This window comes from Rhinoderma darwinii, chromosome 3 (assembly GCF_050947455.1).
Source record: "Rhinoderma darwinii isolate aRhiDar2 chromosome 3, aRhiDar2.hap1, whole genome shotgun sequence".
Classification (NCBI taxonomy): domain Eukaryota; kingdom Metazoa; phylum Chordata; class Amphibia; order Anura; family Rhinodermatidae; genus Rhinoderma; species Rhinoderma darwinii.
The window spans coordinates 200,524,087-200,537,107 of NC_134689.1; positions in this window are offsets into that span (position 1 = coordinate 200,524,087).

Consider the following 13,021-nt stretch of genomic DNA (forward strand, 5'->3'; position numbering starts at 1 on the left):
ATCTATGTGTTCATGAGGAGATGGAAAAAGAAGTCTGATAAGTGGAGATAGAGACATTTTTCTCTAATAAGATATATTGCAGTGTGGCATATTTGCTTGTACCATTGATTTATACAAAGCTTGTTGAAAACTTAGTGACCATTCAAGGACTCTACCCAATTACTTTAAGATCTTGGAAACCTACATACCTCCTCTTAGCATTAGACATGATTTTAACCAGGGTCGTAATGGTGTAAAGAGCATACTCCCTAAACATTGGGGATTTCACCCCATTCAAACAGATTCCCTCCACAACGTATAAACATTTTCTGAGGTCTATATTAGTTTACAAGGTCTGGTCTGAGTTTTGATTAATTTAGGGGTCTAGTCTGGGGTCTGAATTTATTTAGGGATGCCTACAAAAGCGAAGGGCCGAAGATGTCTGGGCAAAAAACTCTGCAGTGGTCAAGAGAAGCCATCATACCGTTCTGGACTGAACGGAGTAGAAAAGGAAAGAGAACGACTCCCATCAGAGAAGACATCACCTGTGAGTTACTGGATTTATAAAGCAGCTGTCACCTTTAATGACATGTCTGTTATAGTAAATCCTTGTATTCCTAACGAGACAACAATTCTGGAGCAGGCACAGCTTCTCCCTTCTAAAGCTGAGATAACTATTTCATCAACAATAAGGGATCTATGCAGTTTGGGGAGACTCACCCTTCTGCTGACGAACGGTTTAGAGGCAGTAATCTTGCTCCTTGCTTTCATTGTGGAGAATCCAACCATCATATTAACTCCTGTCCTAAGAAGCAGTCGCCGAAAAACTCCAGCGCCTACGTGAGTCCTGGGAAGCTAACCTATTCTTCTAGAATTATTTTGCCTGTACAGTTGTCCTACAAAGAGCCTATACTTAATGTACGCACCTTTCTTGATTCCGGATTGGCTGCAAACTTTATTGATTTAAATACTGTGAATCAACTGAATTTAGCTCTCCTAAAACTGCTATGTCCTTTTCCATGTTATATCAGTAGATAATACCCCTTTGCACAGGAAATAATTATGTGACCCCAGAAGTTTGTGTTCTTGTGGGATTGTTGCATTTTGAATCAACATCATTTTATTGTTTTGGAATCCATTTCTGCTGCTGTGTTTCTTAGGTCACCCGGGTTACATCAGCACAACCCAGTTGTTGATTCGGATGTGGGAGGATATTGTTCAATAAAAAACAGAATATCATGCTCAATGCCTGCCAGTTTCTTTAAGTTCTATAGGGACAGCTCCAGTTGTTTTGCTCTTAGTGCCTTTTCTGATATGTTTTCTGAGAAAGCTTGTGGGGAGTTGCCTCCTCACAGAAAATATGATTGTCCAATTGACATCCATCTTGGATCCTTTCTACCCAAGATTTCTCTCGCCCCCAGAAAGCCAGTACCTAAAAAAAAAACTATTGTGGATAGTTTATGGAAAGGGCTCCTCTTCCTCAACTGTAGGGGCAACAAACATTTCTTTTTTGTTGCCAAGAAAGATGGAGATTTGAGACATTGAATCGATTCTGATCATAATAAGATAACTGTTAAGAATCAATACCCCCTGCCCTTGATTTCTGATTTGTTTAACCAACTCCAAGGGGCTAAATTCTTTACTAATCTTGATCTTAGGGTTTCTATAACCTTACCAGAGTCCGACAAGGTGATGATTGGAAAACTACTTTAAATACCCCAATGGGGATTATGAGCTTCTGGTATTGCCTTTTGGTTTATGTAATACTCCAGCAGTTTTTTAAAACTTTGTTAATGACTGGAAAGAATGGTGACATTTTCTGGAAGGGGCAAAATATCAGGTGGTGGGGATCATGAATCAGAAAAATCTCTTGTACCTAGAATCCGCCAAGAGACAAACCTAGATGGGCACGGTTTTTCACTAGATTTAAATTTGCTACATTTAGACCTTGTTGTAAAAAACGTTAAGGGTATGTTCACACGCAGTGTTTTCAGACGTAATTCGGGCGTTTTACCCCTCAAATTACGCCTGAAAAAACGCCCCTAATATGCCTACAAACATCTGCCCATTGCTTGCAATGGGAATTACGATGTTCTGTTCCCATGAGCCTTTATTTTACGCGTCGCTGTCAAATTACGGCGCGTAAGAAGACGGCTCGTCAAAAGAAGTGCAGGACACTTCTTGGGACGTTTTTGGAGGCGTTTTTCATTGACTCCATTGAAAAACAGCTCCAAAAACGGCCGTAAAAAACGCAGCGAAAAACGTGAGTTGTTATAAAAATGTCTGAAAATCAGGAGTTGTATGCGCCTGAAAACAGCTCCGTATTTTCAGACGTTTCTGGTCACTGCGTGTGAACATACCCTAAGGCTGGGTTCACACGACCTATTTTCAGGCGTAAACGAGGCGTATTATGCCTCGTTTTACGCCTGAAAATAGAGCTACAATACGTCGGCAAACATCTGCCCATTCATTTGAATGGGTTTGCCGACGTATTGTGCAGACGACCTGTAATTTACGCGTCGTCGTTTGACAGCTGTCAAACGACGACGCATAAATGGACTGCCTCGGCAAAGAAGTGCAGAGCACTTCTTTGCCACGTAATTTGAGCCATTCTTCATTGAACTCAATGAAGCACAGCTCAAGATTTACGAGCGTCTCAGACGGCTCGCAAAATGCGAGGAGGAGCATTTACGTGTGAAACGAGGCAGCTGTTAACAGTCTGTCTTTTCACACGTAATTGCCTCTCATCGTGTGAACATACCCTAAGGCTGATGCCTTGTCTCAAAGTTTTGTGCCTGAACAATCCAAAGATTCAGATGTTGTTCAGATTTTATCGAGGGAGTTGCCATTTCTGCATGGTTCACTGATTTATTTGGTGAAATTAAAGATTCTCAACATTTAGCCCCTGAGTCAACTTTGCTTAGGAAATTTTCTGTTCTGCTTACACTAAAAATACGTGTACTTCAGGTGATACATGATTCACTATTAACAGGTCTGGTACTATCTGGTGTACCTGGAATATCTGGTACTTGTAGGTTAATCTCTCGTTCTTTCTGGTGACCTACGTATTTTCGTAAAACTAAAGCATCTATTTCTGCCTGTAAAATCTGTGCTTGTGCTCAATGGCCTTGTATCCTACCCTCAGGTTTTCTTCAGCACCTTCATGTTCCTAAGAAACCATGGACTAATATCTATGGATTTTATTATTGACCTTCCCTTGTATGAAGGGAAGATTATGAATTGGATGGTTACTAATGATTTTAGCAAAATTTGCCATTCAATTCCACTGTCTCAGTTTCTTCACATTTAAACTTGCTAAACTCTTCATTCAGCATATTGTCAGGCTACATCAAGCCCCCGAGTATATTGTTATTGATCGTCAGGGCCGGTTTTAGACAAAGTGTGGCCCTGGGCAAAGATAAAAGTGGGACCCCAAATGCTGAATTAGGGCCTGTTCACATCTGCGTCGGGGTTCCATTGATGGCTTCCGTCAGACCTTTCCGTCAGGGGAACGCATGAACGCAAACAAAACGGAAACCATAGCTTCGGTTTGCATTACCATTGATTTCAATGGTAATGTTTCCGTTGCAAATGGTTTCTGTTTGTCTCCAATCCGTAAAGTTTCCGCGCTATTGATTCCGTCAAAAAAAGGAAACCTTACTGAACGGAGACAAACAGAAACCATTTGCAATGCAAGCTTTACCATTAAAATCAATGGTAATGCGAACGGAAGCTATGATTTCCATTTGCCTTTCCGTTGATGGGTTCTGACGGAAGACATCAATGGAAACCAAACGCTGATGTGAACACACCCTTACTGTATCAATAATGCAGTCAATTCAGAAGGCAGTGTGCAAAGAACTGTATCGCTGATTTCTAGCGCTTCTAGGAGTGTTGCAAGACAAGAACCAAAGCATATGTCCCACCTCTCATACAAAAAAATGATCTATACACATAAATAGTTATTAAATCATACCACTATGCCAGAACTAATAATACCTGCATACTGTTACTGAACACAACTCACTCTTATAGGACCAATATTACCAATAATAATACATTATAAGTCCAAATAATACCGCCACAACATAACCACATAGTGACTGAATAATAGCACCATACTGTTACTGAATAATACCGCCAGATCATGACCACATAGTGACTGAATAATACCCCCAAACTGTTACTGAATGCCGCCACACCATAACCACAGTGATTGAATAATACCGCTATACTGTTACTGAATACCGCCACACCATAACTGAATAATACCTATACTGTTACTGAATAAAACTACCACACCATAACCACAGAGACTGAATAATACCCCCAAACTGTTACTGAATGCCGCCACACCATAACCACAGTGATTGAATAATACCCCCATACTGTTACTAAATAATACCGCCAAACCATAACCACATAGTGGCTGAATAATACCCCCACACCATAACCACATAGTGACTGACTAATACCCCCATACTGTTACTGAATAATACCTCCACACCATAACCACATAGTGACTGAATAATACCCCCATACTGTTACTGAATAATACTACCACACCATAACCACATAAAGACTGAATAATACCTCCACATCATAACCACAGTGACTGAATAATATCTCCTAAGGCCTCATTCCCACGACAGGGTTTCCCGGCCGGGTGCTGGCCGTTCATAAATCGGCCGGCACCCAACTGCATTAGGAATAATAGACCCCTAATGGGGCTATTCACATGACCGATTTTTTGACGGCCGGGGAAATCGGCCGTCAATAAATAGGACATGCTCTATTTTCGGCCGGGTACCCGGCCGCCCGGCTCCCATAGAAGTCTATGGGGCCGGGTAATACACGGCCATCACCGGAATGTGTCCCGAGTGATGGCCGGGTTTTCCGGCGCTTGCGCTCTATCTCATCCTCCTCACAGCGCAGAGTGCATGTGAGGAGGAGGAGTTGATGCCATTCTGACGAATGGCATCGCTGTACAGTGTGTGGCAGGGCCGGGGTGTACAGCAGGTGGAAGGGAGCGCTGCGCTGGCTCCCTTGCCCTGCTTGTTTTAAAAGCGCCCTGGCCCGGCGACACCTTCCATGGCGCCGCTAGCAGCTGCTGCTACTACTGCAGCGACGCCACTATAGCAGAGCAGGGAGGTATCTCCCCGCTCTGGTATGTGCTAGCCGCACTTTAGCTCCTTGAAGGAGCGGAATCCCCGTGTTTTCGGGGATTCCGCTCCTGGACAGAGCGCTTGATGTCTCTGTCCATATCTGGGCAGTGACACCAGGGGAAACTCCTGAAGCGGAATCCCCGAACACATGGGGATTCCCCTTCAGGAGTTGCCGCTGATGTGTCCAGATCTGCCCGGCCCGGCACGGATGCAAAACTTTATGCAAACCGGCCGGGCAGAATGGCCGATTTTACCGGCCGGCACTCGGGCGCGACCTGGTCGTGTGAATCCCGCCTAACTGTTACTGAATAAAAACCCACTATACAAAGACCAATATTACCAGCATATAGTGACCATATAGTGGTAGATGCCAGTTATACACAGGAGCTCTGCAGACTATATAAGTGTCTACAGCACATTTATATCTAGTAACTCATAGGTGATGTTTTCTCTGATTAGAGTCATTCACTTTCCCTTTTTTTCTCAATCCCGCCCAGACAACTGTGACAAAATATTCCAGCCGCGACTCGTCTCTGCAGAATTTGACACACAGACATGTTGGTTTCTCACTTTTCCAGCATTCTCCCCACCTATACCCCATCCTCTAAACAAACTCGTCAATCCATAGTGCCCAGATGGTAATAATGATCCCTCATTGCTCTACACAATAAAAGTACCCCCATCAGTAACTGTGCCCCCTTTGCACCCCCACAGTAGTAATGCCCCATTTGTGCCCCCTGTAGATAGCGCCACACACAGCCCCCTGTAGATAACGCTAGTCCTCCCTTGTATATAGTGTTACACACCCCTAGTAGAAAGTGCCATACAGCCCCTTCTAAGTAGATCGTGCCACACAGCCCCCCTTGTATATGTATAGTGCCACACACAGCCCCCTAGTAGACCGTGCTACACAGCCCACCTTGTATGTAGTGCCACACAGCCCCCCCTTGAATATAGTGCCACACTGCCCCCTTGTATAGTGCCACACAGCTCCCCCTCCCTTGTATAAAGTGCCACACAGACCCTCAGTGTATATAGTGCCACAAAGCCCCCTCCCTTGTATATAATGCCACACAGCGCCTTGCCCTTGTATAAAGTGCCACACAGCCCCCCTCTCTTGTATATAGTGCCACACAGCGCCCCTCCCTTGTATATAGTGCTACACAGCAATCCCACCCTTGTATATTGCCACACTACCACCCTTTAAATAAAAAATGTATATTGTACTTACCTTGCCCCGTTCCTACGACGGACGGAGCGCAACACATCCTCCGGGCAGGACGTATGAGCAGACCAGCGTGATGCAGTGACATCATCACGCCGGCCTGCGCGGGGAGTCTTCGCATCGCCTTATAGGCTACAGGTCTAACGTGGCCTGCAGCCTATAGTAAAAATTTATATCTGTGTCCCGAGGACGCAGATACAACTGAATGTTGTGGTCACTGACACCGGCGCACCCTCCGGTGCTAGCGACGCCATTCGGCATGAAGGGGCTCTTAGATGTAATGGGCAGGGTGGCGTGCGCCCATATCAGCCAGGGGCCCCTAAGAGGATGGGGGCCCTGCACAATTGCCCAGTTTGCCACTCCTAACACCGGCCCTGCTGATCGTGGTACTCAATTTGTTTCAAAATTTGAGAGTGGACAGAACGGCAAAATCAGACCTTAGAACAATATTTACGGCGTTATAACAGAGAACATGAGGCTGGCTGGGTCGCATTTCTCCCCTTGGCTGAACTTGCTCTTAAAACATTTATCTGGAGTCTATTAAGACTTTTTCATTTGTCTGTATTGTAGGTTATCATCCTTGGTTCTGTTCCTCATTTTCCTTTGAGCTAGGCACTCTTGCGGGGCAGAAGCACTCACAGACCATTTAGAGGCTATCTGGTTGGAGGTTCAGCCAAACCTTGAGCTTTCTGTTGACAAAGAGAAGTTAGAGGCATATAGGTGGTGGTCCTCAGGTCTCTTATTTGATGTTGGTGATCAGGTTTGGCTGTCAACTAAGAACATTGAATTGACAGTGTCTTCTGCTACACTCGGACATTGGTCCATATGAGATAATTAACCGATCTGCTTTATGTTTCCGTAGACTTCCTGTCTCCTTCAAAATTCCCAATGTTTTTCACAAGTTTCTCCTGAAAAAATACTGGTCTTTGGCTAATCTAGCTTCTCCAACACAACTCTGTCTTAGTGGAGGATTTGGAGTTCTAGGATGAATAAAAGATCACTTTGTTTCCTGGTTCATAGCAAAAGTTACGGACCTGAGGAAAGATCTTGGGTTCCTGCTAGATCAGTGAAATGCGGATATATAAAAGAGAGAAGAACATATTAAGAACTTTTCATAAACCTGGGTCCAATGGCCCGTCGTAGAAGAGGTTACTATAACGAACTTACCTTGCCTCACTTCTTAATTAGTTTACGTGCTTTTACATTTGTGATACCAATAAAATTTTTCATTTGACGTTAATGATCTCTATTTTAAATGTCTTGCTGCAGCTTCTGTAGCAATAAAGTGGCTTAGGTCCTGTACACACCTGCGTAGGTGTTTCCATTGTTATTCTCTGTCAGATTAGTTGGACAACCAAAATACTGGAAGCCCTGGTTCCGTTGCATGGCGGACACCATCAGCGCCCGACGAAAACCATTGAATTTAATGGGTTTCCATCATGGTGTCTGTGATTTTACCTAAACCAATAGCGCAGCTTGCTGTGCTCTTGTTTCTGGTATTTTGGGACAAATCTGTGATGGAGGCCCCTAACGGAGCTTCCAATGCATATGTGAACAGTCCCTTAGAATAAAGTCGTGGGGAGAAGGAGTGGGCACTACTGTATTACAATCTCCACTTATATACACAACACCTACCACAACAGTGGTTCCTAGAATACTTATCTTTTTGTCTACGACCAACCTGACAAAAGGACCAGTTCGGTCCTGAAATGTGCTGTTGAATAAAAAAATTATCTGCTAAGAATAATCTCCAAGCTCACTAGAAATTAGATAAAATTTATGACATGCCTAATAGACTGCAATACAGAAGCATTGCAGTATATTATTGAAGCGTTCAAGTATGCTCAAGTCCCCTAGTAGAACTAAAAAAAAATGTTTATAGAAAAAAATTATTATAGAAAAAAATAAAGAAATATAAAAAAGTAGCCAGTGGGGCGTGGCCTGGCTGTTGAGGAAGATGGACGTCTGAACAGAGAGCTCCTGCACCCTAACGGCAAACAACGATAACAAGACCTCTCAAACACTTATAAAGATTCTCACAGTGGATCCTCTCACTCCTAAGATGCCAAGGAAGAAGAAATCGGCGGCAAGACCGGCAAAACTGACGGACTTTTACCCCCGCCGGTCGTCCGGGGAGAAGGACGGAGAAGATGCGGACTCATCGACATCTGAGGCACCGCCAGAATACATTCAAAATCGGAAACAGAAGACCCCCATACGTACCAGACACAGCTCGGAACCGTCTGGGAGTCCGGGGATGAGATTTCTGGCTGGGAGCCCTCGACGCCATGAGGCGGAGGTACATAGGATCACCAGAACAAGAAGACCGCAACGCCTCACTCCACGAGGTGCTGTCGGATCGGCGCCATCTTCTCCCCTGAGTAATAGCTCAGAACGTCTACACCAGCAACAACACAGAGCGGTCGATCGCTTAGAGGAGGTAAGAAATCTTCCAACTACCACTAACAAATCTCTGACAGAGACACCTGATTTTTTGGGACACTTACCTGCATCCACAGACCCAGTAACAGTAGACATGATGAGAAACATGTTGCAAGCGTTACATCAGTCTCTGCACACTAGCCTGGCAGGCCTTATTCATCCACTATCTACTTCCATGCAAGAAGTGGAACAGCGAGTCCTGCACTTAGAAAACAAGATGGGAGAAGTTACCTCCTCTCATAATGAAGTGGTAGATGCTCACTATGGCTTGGCAGAAGAAGTTACTCAAATTAAAGCCAAAATGGCTGATTTGGAGGACAGGTCGAGACGTAATAACGTCAAATTCAGGGGGATCCCTGAAGACATACTACCTCAAGACCTCAATAAATTTGCGCAACACTTTATCAAAAGCATGGTCCCGGAATGCTCACAGAGTGACCTGATCATAGATCGTATACACCGTATACCTAAACCGAAACATCTTGATGCAGATATTCCTAGAGATGTACTAGCGCGCGTACACTTCTTCCATATCAAGGAAAAACTGATGGAAGCGACCAGAAAGAAAGAAGGGAGACCACCACAATTCCAAAAGATTTCTGTATTTGCCGACCTCTCAGCAGCGACATTACAACTGCGCAGACAACTGACCCCAATCACGACTGCACTCCGAGAACACCAAATCCTATACAGATGGGGATTTCCTGTTAAGCTGCTGATCAAACGCCAGAATGTCCTGCATGTAATCAACACTCTGGAGGAAGGTGAAGAGACTCTACACCGTTGGAATATCACGATTAAGCACCCAACTAATCCAACGAGTAAGCCTCCACAACACCTTATGGAGGAATGGAAGAAGGTAGCCAGGCATAGATCCACACACCACTGACAGACATAAGATTCCAGAATGGAGGTGACCGGAATTCGCGGGTGCTCAAGGCATTCATCTTGATTTGACCTTAGGCTGACTTTTCCCCCCCACGTCTGTTTGTTATACAGAGTTTGTTGTTCTACAGTTTTTTGCTTTGCAGAACTAATTCATAAATACAGAATCCGACATGATCTTCTCTCGAGAAGTATACGGCTCTTACTTCTTGGCAGACCAGAACACACCAACATCACCTGGAGTTCATCCCTATTGAATGAACATGTAATGTATATATTTATTACTTGTATTCCCATAGTTAAATGCGAGAATTTTGGGTTCCATCTGTACAGATACTGCGCAGTAGGAGAAGTAATATCAACGGTTAGCACATTTATTGATTTAAACCATGACTATTAAGTTTGCATCCCTAAATGTCAAGGGCCTTAACACTCCACAGAAACGGAGTTTTATGTGGGCAGAGGCTAAAACACTAGCATGCGATATTTTTTGTGCGCAGGAGACTCACGTCCTATCTAAAGATGCTCATCGTATCAAATGCCATAATTTCCCACATATATATCAATCTCACTATAAGAACAAATCCCGGGGAGTTATGTTGGCCATTAGGAACTCAGTAGCATTTCAACAGATAAAGGTACACATAGACCCCAATGGTCGATTTATCTTGTTAGTGTGCTCAATTAATAATGTTAAATACACTTTAGTAGCATTGTATGCACCTAATACACGTCAAATACATTTTCTACATAAAATGTTCAGGATTATAGAGAAATTTAAAGAAGGTAAAATATTATTGTGCGGAGATTTCAATATGGTAATGAACACGGCCTTAGACTCCACATCTGGCAATAGAATAGACCAAACATCACTGAGGAAACTGATATGGAACAAAGAATTATATGATAGTTGGAGGATTCAGCATGGTACAGAGAAGGATTTCTCCTTTTTTTCTAATCCACACAATTGTTACTCCAGAATTGACATGTTCCTCATAGATAAGGAACTCTTACTCCTTATGGACAAAGCTACCATAGAAACTATCAAATGGTCCGACCACGCAGCTATAACGCTTTCCTTAAAAGAATATCATAATTCCAATCCCGCATTTATGTGGAGATGTAGTCCGTTTTTGTTATCCCACTCTAGATTTCAACTGGATATAATTAGAGATCTGGGGGAATATTTTGAGATGAATGATACAAGTGGAATCCATATCAACTCACTCTGGAATGCACATAAGGCATTCATAAGGGGATCACTAATACGGGTGGGACATATTGCTAAGAAAGTACGTTTAAGCAACATTACAAAGTTAACGGAACAAATCCACGAACTAGAAACACTAAATAAAACAGCTCCTTCCCCTATACATGCCACCAATTTAAATAATTTGCGCCAGGAGCTCAGATTGACTATGATCTCGGAATATGAAAAAAATCTACGCAAAACTAAAACGAGATATTATTCTCAAAACAACAAAGCGGGCAAATTACTAGCAGCACGTCTAAAACACCATCATCAAAAATCTAGAATACCATACCTCATAGACTCGAATACACAGGCTCAAATTACACATCCAGTAGATATTGCTAATAAATTTAAGGATTTTTACGAAGCATTATACAACATCAACAGAGATCCCTTCACATCACAACCAAGGGAAAACGACATCAGAAATTTTTTAAAGGACATTCCCTTACCAAAACTATCACCGAGTCAACTAAATAGTTTAAATGCTCCAATTACAGAAACGGAAATATCTGCCATTCTTAGATCCTTACCACCAGATAAGGCACCAGGTCGCGACGGTCTAACTAACGCTTACTATAAAACATTCCATAAAATTCTTGCCCCATACCTAAGCAGATTTTTCCAAGCAGCTCAATCCTCAGGATCCTTTCCTAAGGAAAATCAAGAGGCACTCATAATTACGCTGCCCAAAAGTGGAAAAACGAATGATCAACCAAAAAATTTTAGGCCCATTTCGTTACTGAATATTGACCTGAAAATATATGCCAAATTAATAGCGAACCGATTGGCTCCCATTTTACCACACCTCATAACAGACGATCAGACGGGCTTCATAAAAGGTCGACAAGGTTCGGACAACACAAGAAGGGTGATAGGTCTACTACACCACATTGAAAGTAAACACATCCCGGCAGTATTATTAGCGTTAGATGCAGAAAAAGCATTTGATCGAGTCTCCTGGAAATACGCCTTTTCTACATTGGAACACATGGGCTTCTCAGGGAGTATACTGTCGGCCATCCAAGCTCTATATTCGGAACCATCTGCTAAGGTCTACACAAATGGAGTATTCTCAGGTGGATTCGATATCTCGAATGGCACCAGACAAGGATTTCCATTATCACCCCTCATATTCGTGCTGTCCATTGAACCACTAGCACAACTACTCAGAACACATAAAGACGTAAAGGGTATTCAAGTAGGGACGAAAACCCACACAGTGTCCTTATATGCAGACGATATAATTTTATCCCTGTCTGAGCCGGAGACATCTCTAGAAGCTGCAATGGATTGTATAAAGCAATTTGGACAGATATCTCTTTATAAATTGAATACACAAAAGTCGCAGAGTCTCCCCCTAAATCTTAATACCTCAACCCTACACTTTCTCCAGTCCAAATATCCATTTCAATGGAACGCAATGGAAATCACATATCTAGGCCTCACATTGACAGCCACACACAAAAAGTTATTTGGAGTAAATTACATACCACTGATACAGATGTTTCAGGAAGAATTAGATAGAATGATGAAAGTAGAGGTATCCTGGCTGGGCAGAATTGCCGCTTTTAAAATGCTTCTCCTACCAAAATTATTATATTTATTTCGAACTCTTCCCATACATGTTCCTGTATCTTATTTCTCTCGCATCCAACGTATCATGATGGACTTCATTTGGGACAAAAAGAAACCACGGGTGGCTTCTCACATTCTTACCAAAGATAAAGGAGCAGGGGGGCTGGGAGTCCCTAACATATTTGGATATTATGTCGCGACAGTAGCGGCCCAAGCAAGGGCGTGGTGGAAGGAAGACAGCCCGAAACATTGGGTAGACATGGAGGCATCTTATTTAAGGTCAGGTAGTTTAAAATCACTTCTCTTCCTCACACTATGTGACATACCACTACCGACTGAAATTTCCCCCCTTACCAAGACTACTCTGACATGCTGGACATTCTTACACACCCATGCAACACAGAGACTACCTATATCTAGGTCGTATCTGCAATTAGATTTTTTAGAACTCGCTATACCATATATGACGCTCCAGGGATGGATAACAAGGGGACT